Source organism: Cervus canadensis, chromosome 7 (genome assembly GCF_019320065.1).
Source record: "Cervus canadensis isolate Bull #8, Minnesota chromosome 7, ASM1932006v1, whole genome shotgun sequence".
In the NCBI taxonomy this organism is placed as follows: domain Eukaryota; kingdom Metazoa; phylum Chordata; class Mammalia; order Artiodactyla; family Cervidae; genus Cervus; species Cervus canadensis.
The window spans coordinates 89,515,554-89,532,642 of record NC_057392.1 but is presented as its reverse complement, the minus strand read 5'-3'; the positions used below and the strand labels follow the sequence as shown (position 1 = coordinate 89,532,642).

Genomic DNA, 17,089 nt, shown 5'->3' with positions numbered 1-17,089 from the left:
TAACTTGTTCTTTAGGATAATTTTTCTCTCCAGTGTGTGTGTGTAGCATTAGATTGAACATTGTTCTCCCCGGGGAATTAGAAGTGCCATCCTACAAGTGCGTGACTGCGGATGGAAGTGGTTGAAGAGGATCGAAGGACACGCTTCAGTGAGGAGGGCTGGTGACTGGCGGGCAGGGCGGCGGGGCCAGGAGTGTAGCCGTGGGAAGGCTGGGCGGACTGAAAACCTGTAGGGGTCAGACCCCTGCCCCAAATGGAATGCCAGGCCCACTGGGTGGTTGCATCCTGTCGGCCTGCTTCCTCAAGTGTGAAACGGGCCCTTCTTGCGTCTCAGGAAACAGGAGTTCTTTCCCCCGCCCTTCCCCCTCTCCCTCCCTGGGGCTTCACACTCTGAGCATCTGGTGACCCTTCATGTCTTCCTTACTCAGCCATAACAGGCGTGAGTGCTATAAAATGGCAATGTAGTTTATATGTAAGTGTGTGATTGTGTATATGTGTGCATCCTCTTATGTGTATGTTTATAGATTTTATTGAAGTATGAAACTTACTTATGTTTACAAATCATAAAATGTTATTTTGATATTTTAGAGTGAATACATTGTTTTATTTATTTTTAACTTTACCTAGATTTTTCTGCTGCCAAAGCTGTTTTCAAGTCTGTATATTTTAAGAAGAGAATGTACAAGCTATACTTTTCTTTCTTTCTTTCTTTCTTTCTTTCTTTCTTTCTGTTTTACCAGTGTGACCTTTGGCTCATTTTTCTCTTGTTTGAAAAAAAGAACATTTCTGGCATGAGATTGGTTGACTTTGCTGACAGTGTGGATGTATAATGATACCCCTGTGTGTAATTTAAATTTATAATGTTTAAGGTTTTTAAAAATAATTTAGCTGGTTAGTCCTAGACCATTATAAGTAACAGATGAACTTAAAGTTTGCTATGCATAGGCCAGATGTTTATAATTCACTTTGAAGGTAAATATATACCTTACTAGGTTTTAATAGGGTTACTTATCCCAATAACAAAGATAAAAGCTTTTATCTATATAAATATATGTACAAATAGATACTGACTGTATACCTATGCATACATGAAATTGTAAGCAAAAACATATTCACACTGACTTATAAGTATTATTGTCATAATTGAGTTTGCAGTTTTTAGAGGCAATTTGATAATACATCTACAGGCTTTTGAAATGTTTGTCCTGGATGAATACCTTTGAAGCTTTTTCTCTGATAGCTTCTCATCACATATAATTTGACAGCCACAATCAGAAATCCTAAATAATCATCAGTGGTAAAATTTCAGATTTGGATCCTCAGACCAGCGTGAGCAAATACGTTACTGTATCAGTTGGTTATAGTTCTCAAACCCAAAGTAACTTCCTGAGGATGGAGAGAGTCTATGCTACTCAGCAGGGTCACTGCCAAGCCCAGAAATCTCCTTTTCCGTTCTCATGCCCCTTTCACACATGCTGAAGTTATTTCATGGAAAGGCTATTTCCTTACCTGTTTGTAGTCTTTCATCTGTGAGTCAAGCAACAACCATTTCAGAATGTCTCAGCGGACGCTCCAAGTGGAGACTGTTAGACTCAGGGTTCTTGCTCGTCTTCAGGAACAGATGAGAATCAGGAACTTGATAGAAACCACGAGATAGGAGGTCGACTGTCTGTCACGCTGCCGAACTGGTTGGTCAGAACTCACTCAAGGCTGGGAAATGGAAACAAGCAGGAAGAGAGAGGTGTTCGGATCTCCGTGGTGTTGGGCCAGCCTCCGCGTTAGTTCCTTTCTTTCAGCGATCCAAAAAAAGGTGTGGTGCCTTTTTTTTTTTTTCTTTTTCCTTCTTGAAATTTTCTACTACCTTCCCCCCCCAACCCCACCCCAGCATTGCCACGTCATCTGGCAAATGAACACCCAGGCAACAACCTGCGTGCTTTTTGTTTTCACACCTTGCTGTTGCCAAATTCAACATGTAAGAGGTGGAGGGCTGCTCGAGGTGCCGACCTCTGACAGAGAGGACCAGCTCCCTCTGCAGCACCCTCCTAAGAGGAAGCTGTTGTGGGGGGCGCAGACCTTCTCTCTGCCCTTCTAGGCATGAGACTGATTAACAGGAGAAAAAATTGAACAGCAGGTGTATGTGGGAGAGGCCAGGAAAACTGAGTAACTCACCAAAATGGCAGAAGTCAGCACCTCACACACCATCTTCAGCTAAAGACAGAAGATGTTAGGGGCAGTGGTTTGGGAATTCAAGAGGGAGGAAGGAAATTCTCAGGAAGATGAAAAAGAGCAAGCGTTTGCCGAACTGATGTTTGCTCTGCTGCAGAGAGACAATGGGTCACGGGGAGGAGGCGTTTGATCAAACAGACGGTGCTGGGTCCCTCTGTGTCTGCGCAGCCAGTTCCTGTTGCAGGGCGCGTATCTGTGCTGGCAGCGCCCTTGAGGGAAGAGATCCTCCGTCTAAATTCTTGTAGGCAGTCAGGGGAAGGTCAGAGCTTCCCGAGTCTCTGGGGCCTGACTTGCTTACAGCTCACAGTAACGGGCAGATCAGAGAGGCACACCTGGGGTTGGCAGATTCTGCCCCCCTTTCCGTCAGCAGCAGCCACGCAGTGCGGACAGCTGTTCCCCAGCAGGTGGTGGTTGGGGCGCCCCGGAAATGTGAACCTGGCGTTTGAGCAAAGAAGCATTCTGGCATCCCCTACCCCATCTGTCACATAAGAGGTGCTGCTATTGACAGGTTTTTTTCCCACATTAATTTTTCCACATTTGAGCGTTACTGACAAATAGGTCACCAGTAGGACCTCGGTAATCTCATCACGTGTTAATCTTTTGCTCAATGTGTGATGCTAATATTACTGTTTTGAAAGTGAGAGGCAGGGCCCTCTCTGATTTTTGGTTCCTTGCAGGCCTTATACTATCACTTGTCACGTCCCAGGGAGGCCTCCAGTGTCTTTCCCCCTGAAAAACAGTGTGCAGTTAATAGGGGGAAGTACTCAGAATTCGTCTGTAAATCCGTCATCAAAGTGTGTGACTCAGAAACAGAGAAGAAACTGTGCCCTGGAAGGCTCTCTTTTAATTTTTAGTTTATGTTGGGGTGTCGTTAATTAACGATGCTGTGTTACTCTCAGGTATGCAGCGAGTGATTTAGTTACACCTACACGTTTATCTGTGCTTTTTCGAATGCTTTTCCCATTTAGGTCCTTACAGAACATTGAGCAGATGGGAGACTGTTTATCAGGCGGCTGCATTGCAGGTGTGTTCACTCAGGTGCCCACACTGTGGACTCATAGTGTAATGTGTCAAATTTAATTGGATCTAGAAAACGTAAGAAGCGTCTGCAGTTATAGTAGTCAGTAGTACTTACTTAGATACTTACGATGTGCCCCAGGCTGTTTCAGATGCTTTATATGCACCTGCTGTGTAGTAGGAGGTATTCCGTGCCCTGGGGATGACGTGGTGACTAACTCAGACCCAAGTCCCTTTCCTCCTGAAGTGTGTTTACTTATTTTGCGTCTTATAGACAGACTCAGTAGTAACTGTTAGTCGCTCAGTTGTGTCCAGCTCTTTGCAACCCCACGGACTGTAGCCTGCCAGGCTCCTCTGTGCATGGGGATTCTCCAGGCAAGAATACTGGACTGGGTTGCCATTCCCTTCTCTATGGGATCTTCCCGACCCCGGAATCGAACCTGGGTCTCCTGTGTTGCAGGTGGCAGTAGTCACTATTGATCCTTAATAAGCTCAGCAGAGGCCCCTGGGGACCCAGAGCTGGTTTAGGAAAGCTTCTCACTTGACTCTGCCTGGGGGCACCCATTCCCCATCCTTCCCCAGGGCCTCTATAGAGTCCTTCCTGCTGCTTTGACCACTGGGGCTAAGAGCCCCCGTGTGTTTGCAGAGGCTCGCTAGCTTCAGCTGTAGGCAGATCTGGTGGGCAAACACAAGTACAAATGGATATAAGGATGATTACCAGGGCTCATGGCAGAGTCCTTCAGATGTCACTGTGCTGATTAAATGGACAGTTTGGCTCTGGAGGCTTCCTTGGTTTATTGCAGGAGGCTCTGCTTATTCTGACAGTCTCAGAAACACCCACTCATCGTCCCCTTGTGCTCTTACGCTTCTTGCCTTCTCCACGGGGTGCTCCACATGTGTGTGGAGCATGACTGTGATGGAAATGATCATTACATTAAAGTTTACTTGATCTGCTCGTTTTCCTCTTAATACCAGGAGTTGCAAAGCCCAAGGCCAAAGGGATAGCCCTACGTACGGGTGGTCCCCTGATAGCAGGTAGTCCAGACAAGTGTGAGACCCTCGGGGAGCCAGGAATTGTGAAGTGTAGCACGCAGGGCCCACCCAAGTGGGCAGCTGCTTGTCAGCTAGACCTTGTCAGCGCCCCTCGTTGCCTCCTCTGTGGATAGGTCAGTGTTGTCGGAACCTCGAATGGTGTTTGTGTGCATCATTTTAAACACCTGTTGTGTTTGTGTGTTTTAACTCATGGGGCTCTCACAAGAGCTCCATGAGCTGGGTTCCACCTCTTTCTTAATAGATGCGAAACCAAGGCTCAGAGACGCTCCACGGAGCCTCTCCTGGAGCCCCGGCTCCTCTTAACTGCACTGTTGTGTCTGCATGTTGCCGTCTAAGTCAGATGCTTCTGTAGGCCTGATGTCTTGTGGGCTGAAACAGACCCTGACTGTGCTGGCTCGAGGAAGGCTGGTTTGTGACCTCTGCTGTGTGGTGAGTTGTCTAGGCAGGAAGCTGGGGGATTCAGAGCAGTGCTCTCCAGCAAGGGCTGGACTGAAGCTCAGGCACACAGCATCCCAGACGTTTGACGGAGGAGGGCTCTCTTTGTATCAGACCCTTTTGCACCCAGTTTACTTGGGGGCCATCTGAGGACCAGCTGTTTCTATATTTACAGACGAGAGAAGAGAGCTTGGGAGGATTTAACCAAGTTGTTCAAGTGAGGAGGTAGCTGGACAGGACTTTGCAGCCGAAGTTTAAACTCAAGAGTTTAGGATTCCTTCTCTGGTTCAGCAGATCTTTCCTACATCCCCATGAACAGTGAACACTGATTCATTAATTCATCAAGCATCAGACAGTCCTTGTTGGGCACACAGGAAGAGTATATTTTCTCATCACGAAATCTGGTTGCATGCCCATGTCACATTTTAATCCAAGGTAGAGATGGCTCAGATGGTAAAGAATCAGCTTGCAATGCAGGAGCCGGGTTCTATCCCTGGGTCGGAAAGGTATCCTGGAGAAGGGTACTCACTCCGTATTCTTGCTTGGAGAATACCATGGACAGAGGAGCCTGGCAGGCTACAGTCCATGGGGTTGCAAAGAATTTTTGGATATGACTGAGCAGCTAACACTTTGACAGAGGGAGATGGCAGGCATTTAAGTGATGCAGGTGATGATGATTCTAGATGCCAAGAAGAATGGTAAAGTTAGTGGTTAGAGGCTGTGCTTGTCTTGGAATTAGGGAAGATGAAAACTAGGTATCCAGGAAAAACTTGGTGAGTTATCTGATTATCTTGTCTTCTTGAGATTGCATATCTCAACACAGAGTGTCTGCGCTGGTAGAACTTTTGGCCGTAGGAGCTTATTGCCAGTGGGGCAAGGGCTCGTCTTATGTTTTTTTATTTTTATTTATTTTAAAATATTGATTTGTTTGCCTGCCCTGGGTCTTAGTTGCGGCATGTGAACTCTTATTTGCAGCAAGACCAGGGATTGAACTCGGGGCCTGCGTTGAGAACTCAAGAGTCTTAGCCACTGGGCCACCAGGGAAGTCCCTTGTGGTTTCTCAGAAAATGTTTGAGAGGGTTTTAAGGAAAACCTGAAGCTGCCACCTGTTTTCCCCTGTGTTTCTGGGTTGCCCTTCTTGCCCTTCCAGTCACCTGGGAACTCGGAAGCAGTTGTGACTCTTTCAGGTCATTGTTCGTATACTTGACTGGCCATCAGTACCACCTGGGGAGCTTTATATGCAGATTCTAAGACCCTACTTCAGCAAGCCAGTCACAATCCATGTTTTTGGCTCAGAACTCTTACTGTCAAAAGCGTCTGGGTGTGTCAGAAATGTGGCCTGCGGGGAGCATCCTGGCCGTGCTGTTTTGGAGCCTCTGATCCGACAACACTTGGAGGAACTTGTATCCTCCCTCCAGATGTCTTGCCTCCTGGCCCTTATCAGTCACTGTTGGGGCTTTGGACACTATGTTGTCTGTAGACTCGTGCCCCGAGAGCAGAAATTGTGACGATCGGAGGACTAGGAGGGTGGTATCAGTGAGAGGAGAGAATCAGAGAGACTGAGAGAGAGGATAGAGCTAGAGCTTACAGAGATCAGGTAAAACCCGAAGAGGAAAAGCGAGCGTATCGTCAGGGGCCCATGCAGCAAAAACCGTGAGGTCTGACTTCTGGGCCCTTAGGTTTCTATTTCAGCCTGTCTTCTCTTATCACTCCTTTTCTGCATTGGATGTCAGTGAATGATATAAATCTGTTCTTACACTGTCTATCATTACTCCTTTGTAGCAGAGAAGTTCTCAGAGTGGAGACTTCCTTTATTTATGCACCTCACCCTCTGTGTCAGTCAGATTTTGAAAACTGGCCTCAGGTGTCCCAGAGTGAGGAGCTTGTGGAAACCTGGGCATGTTTGTGACTCAGAGCTATTGCATTGCAGGATGTAAAGTCCACCCTGCATTGCCATTTTGTATTTTCCCCGAGATTTTTGCTGGTCATTTTGTGGATATGCTTAAATGTGATGATTAAAGCTTGTAAACATTTTTCCCTATTAGAATTGGAAATAATGTATCTTATTATTATTTGCAAAAATTTTTTATCCTGACAAACTATTGATCATATTTTGTGTATTTAAAAGATAGTATTTTGTTATGATGGTTAACAACACAGATAACTTGGCTTTATTCAACACTGGACACCAGTTTCAATATTAAATAAATAATAAATGATGATGTAGTATAATGGCTAGAGGACATATTTCCTTCTTCCAGGATTCTTAAAAAAAATATAAAAAGATAATAAATGTTCTATTTTGGTTTTGTCTCTGATTTTTTTTTTTTTTTTGGATGCTTTGTTTTATGCTGAGTAGTTCTGTGTTCCCTCAACTTATTCCCATTTCACTCTGTGGAACTCTGAAGATTAAGATACTATAGGACTTCATCCCCGTTAATCTCAAAACCCTCCACATACCCCCAGTGTGATTGCCACCCCTCGCCACCCCCCATGCTCACATGCACGCACACATTTCCTTTCCCCAGCATCATTTCCAGGTCGGACTCTGCCTCGTCAGTGCCGGGGCTGGTTATATATAAACATCCCTTGGGTATTTGTCCTTCAAATAGAGTGAGTCTAATGCGTGGAATCCTCCAGTGTCTGTTATTGTTTCCAGTCAGTTTCCATCCAGCCTGTCAACGATTGCCGTAAAAGTCGGTTTACTTATTTCTATAAATGTCTTAGTTTGTTCCTTGCCCCCAAATCCTTTTTCGAAGTAAGTACAAAAGTGACTTTATTGTTATAACCTTATCCCCCAATTTTTTCCCCATTGACTTTGTTGGACGGTTAGCCACACCAGAACATTTTGCTGTTTCTCACTTGCTGTCTTGGTACTTACTCACGTTAGCCCTATATAATTATGTTTTTTATTTCTCCCTGGTGTGCTGCGATTCATGGGGTCACAAAGAGTCGGACACGACTGAGCGACTGAACTGAACTGAACTGATGACTTTGTAGTATCCCATAATTTATGTAGTCATTATATGAAGATTTTGGATGAACCTGTTTTAACTGCAGGAGCTATTTACTGGGTTATATAATTTTTAAAAAAATTAAAAAGGCTTTTCTGGCAAGTGATTTATTACGGTGTGTGTGTTTGTGTTGGGGGGAGTCATGGTTTCAACAGGATTCTACCAGACATTGAGAAATACTCTGGGTTACGAATACAGAGAATTTTAGTACAAGACCCATTAGAAACACTGTAGGAAACTGTAGAGAAATCAGAAGGGAGTGAGTTTAGGGAGCTCCCTGGCCGTCCAGTGGTTCGGACTTGGAGCTTCGTTGTTGGGGCCAGGTTCAACTCCTGGTCGGGGAGCTAAGATCCTGCAAGCCTCACGGTGTGGCCCAAAAAGGGGAAGTGAGTTTGAAAGTTGCCACCTTAAAGGATCTGTGAAGGAGCTGGTATCTCAAGTGGTTCTTGTTGGATGTCTCTTTGATGTCTAGACTGAGCCTAGAAAGTCCTTCAGGATAGAGAGAATGGTGTGACCAAAGGCACCAGCCTGGGAAGGAAAGTCAGCGGAGGTGGGTGGGACAGAGTGTGAGCGTTTTGATCATCATGCTGAGGTGTTCGTAATTCGTGATACCATGGCATGTTTGAGCTTTTTGGTAAAAATAATTGAAGATGGCAAAGTCAGTGCATTGATTTAGGGTAGTGGAAGAGGGTGGCAGGATTTATGTCTTTAGGACATAATACCCACTATTTTGTAAAACAATGCTTTCTTTTTTTTTTTTGTAAAGACTCTTGAAATGAGCAACAGGCACAGGAATTCATTGGCAGTTGTGTGCTCCCCTTTATGCGAAAGTTGTATTTGGAGACACAAATGTCTGTTACAGTATCTCCCCCTACTGGAAGATTGGCAGAAGTGACAGTTTATACAAAGAACTGATGTGAGCAATATTTACATGTTTTGTAGACTAACAAAAACCTCACTTTGAAATAGGCACTAATATTGAGTCATGAGTCGAATGCCTAGTTAGTTGAATTACTCAAAAAAATTTTCTTTGTTGCTAATAATAGATATAACCTTAAGAATCAGACTGAATGAATTTCAGTCTGTGATAATAGCAAAGAGTCAAAATTGAGAACTCACTGTCACAAAAATAAAACCTCAGTGCATGTATTTCCTCCTGTAGGCATAGTTTTTTGAGAAGATGGCCATGAAGCAGAAGCGGCTATTTTCTTTTATCCTCTGAGCCTCCAAAATAATATCCTTTCTCTTTATTTCATTCTGCTCCCATCTGCTCTTAAGACTCACCTGTCACTAATTCCGGGCATGTCTCTAGTGTCTTGGCGTTGTTCATATTCTTCCTATGTCGCCTTTTTTAATATCCATCCCAGCCAGAATGGGCAGTGGCAATCTTTGTTGTCCTATTCTGGTCTCCCCAGTGCCCACTCCTGTAGCAGGCACTGAGAAATGTTTGTTGAGTGAACATGTATTATCCACATGGGAGAGAGGCAAGGAATGTCCCCCCAACTGTTGTACCTGGTCCTGTGGGTAGAGATAAATGCGATGGACTCCCTGGGCTTTCCAGGTGGCTCATTGGTAAAGAACCCACCTGCAGTGCAGGAGATGCAAGAATGGTGGGTTCAGTCCCTGGGTCGGGAAGATCCGCTGGAGAAGGACATGGCAGCCCACTCCAGTGTTCTTGCCTGGGGAAGTCCATGGACAGAGGGGCCTGGTGGGCTGTCGCCCATGGGGGTCGCAGAGTCTGACATGACTGGGCGTCTGAGCACACACAGGATGAGTCCCTTGGAGCGGCAGTCTCTGACCTTTTCGGCACCAGGGACCAGTCTCCTGAAAGAAAGCTTTCCCGTGGACTGGGCATCGGGGGTGGCTTGGGGACGACTCAGCCCCGTGACGTTTATTGCACACTTTATTTCTATTACTTTCACATCAGCTCCACCTCTGATCCCAGAGGTTAGATCCCAGAGGTCGGGACTCCTGCTAGACGATAGTACACCGCTTTATGAGACGATTTATTTGCTTAGCACTCTACTGTGCTCAGCTTTTTAGTAAATCGTTTGAACAAGTTAGGAAAACGAGTTCTTCAGAAGCCACTGAGAGAAGCTTCAGTCAGAATGAGACGTAACGGATGTCGAGAGTAAATACTTCATTTTGATTATGTTGAGGAAAATAATAAAGAACCTGTAATAGGAATGGAAAAGAGTTTTATTTGAGCCAAACTGAGGAATAAATTCTGGGGCACAGCCTCTCAGATAACTCTGAGGAATCGCTCCAAAGAAACATGGTTTTCAGTGCAGTTTGATGTCAGAACAAAGAACATAAAACAATCCAGGGATGCATTCCTTCAAGGTTTCAAAAAAAAAGAAAAAAAATCCGCACATACACAGCGAATCAGTATGGACTTGGCACCTGGGAGGAGAGTCTTATCATCAACAGAACACCAGCATTGATGACCCAGGAAGAGAGGCATTTACTCTTTATTTTTGATGTGGACGTTCTTTACTTCTGGTCAGCATGCCCTTTTCTTTGATAATCAAACAGATGTGCAGTGTATGTTTGATAGGCCACCAGCAGGTGGTTCTGCTAGCACGGAACTCAAGTCAACTCACATATAAGGCATATATATATAACTCATATATAAGGCAGAAGACTCCCCCATGCCTCCGTGTGCGAACATTTATCAGCTCGATAAATTTTCCCAGAGTTCTTCTGATGAACAGATGTCGCTTGTTCAGCTGTGTGATGTGTGGGAGGAGCAGGCACTCACAGCTTTAGGGGAGCTTTGGTGGCGGGGACACTTCAGGGAGCTTGTCTAAGGTTAAACTGAATGCAGGGTTTTTTTTTTTTTTTTGTTTTTCCTGTTTATTTTTTTGCCCAACGAGTAAGCCATACCTGAAATTTGCAGACTCAGTCGTCTTCGCTGCCTAGCCAGCTGCTACTAGCTAAGCACACTTGTATATTCCTCTGGTTCGTGTGAGTGTTGTGTGGTCATCTCTTGGCGGTGCGACTGAGAAGGTTTTCTGCGGTTTTGGGCCCTTCATGCTGTTGAGAGCTACATATCTGTCCAGTTAACGTTGCGAGCACAGCGGTGAACTCTGGGCTGTTTTTCGCAGACCAGGTGGCGTCATTAGAAGGAAGACTCGGTGGGGCCCCGCTTCTGTGTCTGCTCCTTGAATGGGCTGCTCAGGGTGCAGCTGTGCGTGTTGCCCCTGTCTGATTCCCGGGGCGGGCACAGACGGGTTGATTGAGGATGTGTGGTTCCACTTGTGTGACTGTATCATGACCAGAAGGCTCATTGGGTTCCCATGTTCTGTTTCTTCTGGAGCCTGGCAGACTTCTCGTAGGCGGCGATTATCTGACCCTAGCTGTATAATAGTTCCCTGACACCGGTACCCTTATGGCCCAATATCCTGACCCCTTTGTTATCCAGCCAGTTTGTTTAGTTGTCTCTGCAGAGACCTGTGCCTTGGAAGGCTGAATGCTGCAGCCTCCTTTTCTAAAATCCTGTTGAAGTCACACCAGTCATAAATTTTGTACTTAGTTGTTAACAATGTGACAGATTCGTGATGGTTTTGCTGCAGAGGAGAGAGAGAATGTAAATTAAAATTTAGATTATGTATGCTTGGCAAGGCAAAAGTACTGAATTTGGTGAGCAGGGAAGGTTCTTTCTTGTGCTATTAAACAAAGCCATTCGCAGTGAGCACTGACCTAGAAACCATTATCCACACTCCCAGGAAACCTCCATTAGAGCTTTTTGTTGGATAGTTGTGAATCCAGCACCCAGGGGTCCACAGTTTGTGCTGGTAAACTGGACAGAGGAGACTTCACAGTGGGGCTTCAAGGTGATGGAATGGCTGGGTTTCTTGATCTCTACCCTTGTCCTAAACGGCTTGTTTAACTGGGTAACGCAGTCCTAACAGACATGAATTTTCAGATGTGCTGTGAGCACAGGGGCCATATGTCCAGGTTTGTTTACACTGTCTCAGTTTACACCTGTGCCAGCTCAGTAATTGACACCTCCACACTCAGAAGTAGCCGGGTTTTGGTCATGAATTATATGCTCATCTGAATTGTTGTTTAGTGACTAAGTCATGTCCGACTCTTTGCAACCATATGGACTGTAGCCTGCCGGGCTGCTCTGTCCATGGGGGATTTTCCAGGCAAAATACTGGAGTGGGTTGCCATTTCCTTCCCTGGGGGATCTTCCCGACCCAGGGATTGAACCCGTGTCTCCTGCATTGGCAGGTGGGTCCTTTACTGCTGAGCCACGAAGGAAGCCCCCTCGTCTGAACTGTGAGGGAGTAAAATGACCAAATAAGTGTGATTGATGGACTTAATGTTCTCTTAATAGTGAGTATAATCTTTCAGGTTTAGTAAATGAATTATTGAGGCTTTGCCTAAGAGTGCTGCTTAACTTCATTCCCAACCTTATTTGCAGTGGCTTGTGTCTAGCATTTGGTAACGTAAAGCATTTGCAAGGCTCTTGGTCGTATCAGTAACACCTTAAGGCGTGTGCTTCACATCATTTCTGAGCCTGACTGAAAGCAGAGCTTCTGCAGCCAGGTGGCCTAAGTCTGGATCCCAGCAATAGCCCTCTGACCTGTGTGTCCCTGAGAATGTTACGGTAATGCCACTGCTTCCTTGGAGTTTGTCAAGGGCATGAAGGGAGTTGATACAGGTCAGGATCTCACAATGATGCCCGCTTTGTAGGGAATGCCAATAAAAGTTAGCTATTTTTATTTCATTAGAAAATAACTGTGTAGTGTTAGAAGTTCTAGAAAGGAGTGTGTGCGGGCCTAGGCCAGAACGGAAACTCGAGGCTCCTAGCAGAAGTGCTGGCAGCTTACCCTCAGGGTGAGGTGGGCGCACTTCCCCTCTCAGCTGCACACAGTGGGGCCGGGGCCGAGGCTTTCCTGTGCTCGCGGTCCTTGCTGGTCCGGGAGCTCACACCGCCGCCTCCAGCCTGAGCGAGGCCTGACCGTGGGCCGTGCGGGGTGGAGGCCGAGTGTGTGCCCGGCGTGTGAGGGCAGCCTTGCAAGACTGGGTGCAGGGCTGCTAGTGGGGGGAAGGAAGGAAGAGCCAGTGGATGACTCTGCATTTCCATTCAGGCGCCTGGGTGATGGTGATGGTGTTAATCAAATCCAAGGGTACGGAGCCTCCTTGGATACGATAAAGTGATGCAGTCCTCATTTTTATGGTCCCACACTACCATACAAAGTGAGGTATGCATGTATAGATAGATTATATTATAAATGTACTAAAAATACGTTGAACTTCCCCAGTGGCTCAGATGGTAAAGAATCTGCCTGCAATGTAGGACAGAGACGTGGGTTTGAGCCCTGGGTCGGGGAGAGCCCCTGGAGAAGGGAATGGCAGCTCACTCCAGTATTCCTGCCTGGAGAATCCCTTGGACAGAGGAACCTGTCAGGCTACAGTCCACGGGGGTCGCAAAGAGCTGGACGTGACTGATGACTAACACTACTGGTTGTGCTCATTTGTGCTTAGACTCTCAGTCATGTCTGACTCTTTGTGACCCTGTGTACCAGAGCCCGCCAGGCTTCTCTGTGGGATTCTGCAGGCAAGAATCCATGCTCTGCTCCAGGGGATCTTCCTGACCCAGGGATCGAACCCATGTCTCTTATTTCTCCTGCATTGGCAGGCAGGTTCTTTACCATCTGGGAAGCCCCTGCGCTATTACTACTAAAAATGCGTTGAAGCATATCTCACAGAAAGAGTACACTGTGTCTGATGGAGTTGAGAAGTTCTGATCTAGGCGACTCCAAATTTATATCATAAGTGTCTGGCCCAGTCTTCATCTCCTTACACATTCATTTTTTCCATTGTGTTTAATATTGGCATTTCTCCAGCTGCATAAAATAGCACATAAACATCTAAAGATACAGTTGATGTGGCATTTTGAAAAAACACAGAATTTATTTTTGGTAATTGACAGATGGCTTCACTGTTACTGAAGGTATTTTGCTGTGGGATAGTAGTAACAATCTTAAGAAAGGGAAGTGATTTTTAAGGTGTATTTTTGTGTGTGCGCAAGAATCCCAGGGACAGAGGAGCCTGGTGGGCTGCCGTCTATGGGGTCGCACAGAGTTGGACTCGACTGAAGTGACTTAGCAGCAGCAGCAGCCGTCGCTTCAGTTGTGTCCAACTCTTTGCGACCCCGTGGACTGTGGCCTTCCAGGCTCCTCTGTCTATGGGATTTCTCCAGGCGAGAACTCTGGAGTGGGTTGCCAGTTCCTTCTCTAGGGGATCTTCCTGACCCAGAGATTAAACCTGAGTCTCTTATGTCCCCTGCATCGGCAGGCGGGTTCTTTACCACGAGCGCCACCTGGAAGCTATCATAGGTTAGGGAGCTGAGTTATCTTTGGTATACTGAATCTCTTAGCCCTAGTTATAAGTACTGTGTGTTTATATCTGTGTCCCTGTAAACATGTCTAGAGTGTTGTTGGAAAGTCTTGCTTGTAACGTTTAAAGCGAGACTTAGAAGCTTTGGCCAGTCTGGTCGACTGTTCTAGGCTCTTGTTGATAACCTAGGTGATCTAATCTGATGGGTGGCTTGTTTCTGAGAGCTGCTGCAGTCAACAGATTTCTCTGGCATTATTCAAAGAGAAGCTGGCCACTTACTAAGAATGCTTGCCTAGGAAGGTGTTTGAAAGAAAGGAATTTCTGATTTAATTCCATATCTTGAGTTTCCAAATGAGACAAGGAAAGGCTAGGTGGTCTAATAACCACATTACACCATTTTCTTAAATCATTTTAGATGATTTTTTTTATCTCATTATTGTAGCTTATAAAAAAATTTAAGAATACTCAAAATAAAAGCTGCCATGTGAATCCCATACATTTCTTGATAAGTTAGACATTTTAACACTGACAATCTTAGTCCAATTCTAATAAATAAATTATTTTTGAAACAGTAAATTATATTTAAATAAAATTTTTTTGTATGTCAAAAAGCACAGTCAATATTTGTTCTGGTTTCCCTGTGAAATCTATGTACACTTCAGCCTTTTTAGTTTTCCTTTTTTTTTTTTAAGACACATCTATAACTTACCTGGAGAAGGAAATGGCAACCCACTGCTGTATTCTTACCTGGGAGATCCCATGGACAGAGGAGCCTGATGGGCTACAGTCTTTGGGGTCGCAAAAGAGTCGGACAAGACTTAGCAATGAAAGAAAACATAATTTCTTATAGGTCTTATGTTTTGTCAAACATTTCCATCTTATATTTATCTAGGCAGCTCCAGGACTGATGTGCCCTCCCCCACACAGAGGCACCCCCTCGGCCCCCCGCCAAACACACTCTGCCTTTTGTTAGCACTAAAGATGCCTGGCTGAAGGAAGACCAGAGGGGAGGCCGAGGCCATGGTAATGTGAAGTCACCAGCAGTAAATAGGACTGGAGTCGTTTTCCGTTGTTTTGTGAATTTTACCACTAGATGGTGATAGAGGCTAGGGGGCGGAGCATAGCTCATTCAGCATCTACCAGATGTTTATGTTTAAATTTGAAAATGTTTGATCTTAATGCTTTTATAATTCACTTAGACATATCCAAAGAGTATTGTAGATATCGTTTTAGCCATAATTTTTTTTTTTAAACATAGTATGTTCCTAGTATTTATTGATTTGATAAGCTGTTTTCTTGTGGTATTCTGTTTGAGAGAGAATCTCTATTTACGAGATTTAAGTGATCCTTGAGCTTTATTTTGCTCTTGTCTTTTTACTTTATTTTTTTCTTGTATATCACATTTCTCCACAGGGATCATAAAATTTATGTTTGAGATTGTACTGTGTATTCACAATTTTGACTTAGATAGTCTGAACTTATGCATTTTCCAAGTTATCATTCCTTTGAAACTTTGAGAAACAAAATACTGATATACTATTTGGAAATGAGAATAAAATGGTATGAATGGTATAATGAATATAACAGAGTTAGTAATATGCACACCCAAAAGATTTTCTGCAGGGTTAGTTTCTCTGCATGTAATTTTTATGAATAATAGGAAAATTTCTTTTTGAAATTATCTGAATATATTTCTCATTTGCATAAAATAAAAATAGCTATGTTAAAATTGCTGCCTTAAGTGGGTCCTAAAATACTGAATATAATCCAAAAGTTCCATGTAATAAATTTTAGATTTCAAATTTAAAATAATTTCCAAATTATCAGTTAATTAAAAACAAATCAAATAGAATTTTTGCTTTCTTCATTGTTAGTGCCGCAGTTTATATTAACTTATGACACCAACACAATATTTTAACTTATTCCTGTGGATATTATGTTAGTCATGTGACTGATTCATTCTTGGTTGTGACCACAGTGTGAATATTGGTATAAAATACAAGCAGTATAATTTTGATGCTTTTGTAATGTGGCTTTAAAAAAATGGGGGTAATACTTTCAAATTTTTTCCCTAAGTCAGTGTTTTAAGCTATCCCATTGATTTAATAATGTGATTTCAGAGAATAAAACCACAATATTAAATGTCCCCATTAACTCTACAGCAATACAATTTTAGAAACATTAAAATGGGATTGAAATATTTTAAGGACCTCTTAGAATTGAGGCCTGAATTTTAGAGAATTAAATGCAGTGTGGGGTTAGTTTTGCTAAGTTTCAGAACACCAAATGGAATCATTTGATGAAGAGGACAGGTTCTTATTTTTTAGGCATGTTCTAAGGTGATCATGCCTTTAACAACAGAGACTCACAGACACACACGCACAAGGCCTATTTGTGAGCCGTGATGTAGAGACAAGCAGAGGAAGGCGAGTCTAGGACACGCTGTCTGAGGGTTTTCCCAGCTGTGGTGTTGCTCCTCCTCTTTATGTGGGGCAGCTGTACCTCAGCCTGGGTGTTCGGAGGAGAATGGAGAAAGGAATTAGCCTTTCAAACTGTCTTCCTAAATACCTACTGTAAGCATGGCTATCTTAACCCAGCTGGTGAACACAAGGAGCAGCAGGTGGTGGTAGCCAGGCACATGCCCAAGAGAGATGTGTGTTAATTCATGTACTGCAGATTCCCTGGAGTTTATGGAGTTGGAATCTTGATGAGAAATAGATATTCTGATGAAGGTCCTTAGACAGTTCTTTTAACCTCTTTGCTTCCATCCTTTCTGTTAAACCTGACTCACCTATTAGACCCCTTTTCTGTTCTTGAACCTAACTTTGGTAGTCACTGTTAGGCTGAGTTACTCTTGGGCCCTGCTTCCTTCGTTTTTGCTCACTTTAGCTTTTCAGAATTTTGCAGATCGTTTGTACGAGTCTAAATAAAATGAAGCCTTGCACTGTGTTACACCTGTACATCTGCTTTGTCTTCATTAACCATAATGAT

General features: G+C 44.3%; 2 protein-coding genes across 9 annotated transcripts in view; one reads left to right on the top strand and one right to left on the bottom strand.

Annotated features, from left to right (window-relative positions):
* Positions 1–2,286, bottom strand: part of P2RY14 (purinergic receptor P2Y14) — a 62,272-nt gene extending 59,986 nt beyond the window's left edge. For all 4 annotated transcript variants that reach the window (XR_006270425.1, XM_043474008.1, XM_043474010.1 and 1 more), the window contains exons 1-2: positions 2,169–2,286; positions 1,509–1,709 (exon numbers count right to left, since the gene is read on the bottom strand). The gene's annotated coding sequence lies outside the window, so the exon portion shown is untranslated. The remainder of the gene's footprint in view (positions 1–1,508; positions 1,710–2,168) is intronic.
* The window catches only part of MED12L (mediator complex subunit 12L), a 347,565-nt gene that overhangs the window by 190,156 nt on the left and 140,320 nt on the right, over positions 1–17,089 (top strand). The gene's annotated exons all lie outside the window — the stretch shown is intronic.